The sequence below is a fragment of the Mastomys coucha genome, unplaced genomic scaffold (genome assembly GCF_008632895.1).
Source record: "Mastomys coucha isolate ucsf_1 unplaced genomic scaffold, UCSF_Mcou_1 pScaffold1, whole genome shotgun sequence".
Lineage (NCBI taxonomy): Eukaryota > Metazoa > Chordata > Mammalia > Rodentia > Muridae > Mastomys > Mastomys coucha.
The window spans coordinates 24,866,525-24,867,221 of NW_022196891.1; the positions used below are offsets into that span (position 1 = coordinate 24,866,525).

At 45.2% G+C, this 697-nt stretch overlaps 1 protein-coding gene across 1 annotated transcript in view; it reads right to left on the reverse strand.

Moving 5' to 3' along the window:
- The window catches only part of Mcm6 (minichromosome maintenance complex component 6), a 25,768-nt gene that overhangs the window by 22,445 nt on the left and 2,626 nt on the right, over positions 1 to 697 (reverse strand). The window lies entirely within an intron of this gene.

Here is a 697-nt window from a genome sequence, read left to right on the forward strand (position 1 = left end):
GCCCACTGAACCACTGTCAGGTCTGCAGTGCCCACTGAACCACTGTCAGGTCTGCAATGCCCAAGGAACCACTGTCAGGTTTGCAGTCCCACTGAACCAGTAGCCCCAGCCCTCACCTCAACTAACTAATTTAGCATTTTCTTTTTTCTTAAAAATTTTAGATTTTATATGTGTAAGTATTTTACCTTCATATATGCATGTGCATCATGTGTGTAGTGGTGCTTAAGGAGGCCAGCAGAAGGTAATGGGCGTTCCTGGAACTGCAGTTACCAACTGGGTGCTGGGAATAGAACCTGGGCCCTCTACATGAGCAGACAGTGCTCTAACCACTGGGCCATCTCCCCAGCCCTGATTAACAGTTTCTTCTCTTTCTTCTCCTCCCCCCACCCCTTCCAGGCCAGAGTTTCTTTGTGTAGTCCTGGCTACCCCAAGGCTTTCTCTAGAGATTCACCTGCCTCAGCCTCCCGGAATTGGTGTGTGCCAGGACCACGCACCCAGATGATTCAACATTTTCTAATGAGCAAGTTTTTAAAAATATTGTTATGTGTAATTAAGATCAGAGAGTTAAAATCCAAATATTAAATTTCCATTGCCATAATTTAAGAAGCAGAATAAAAAGGCTGGAAACATGGCTCAGTGCTAGTGCTTGCCTAGCATGCACAAAGTCTTAGGTCTAATCTCTAACACACACACACAC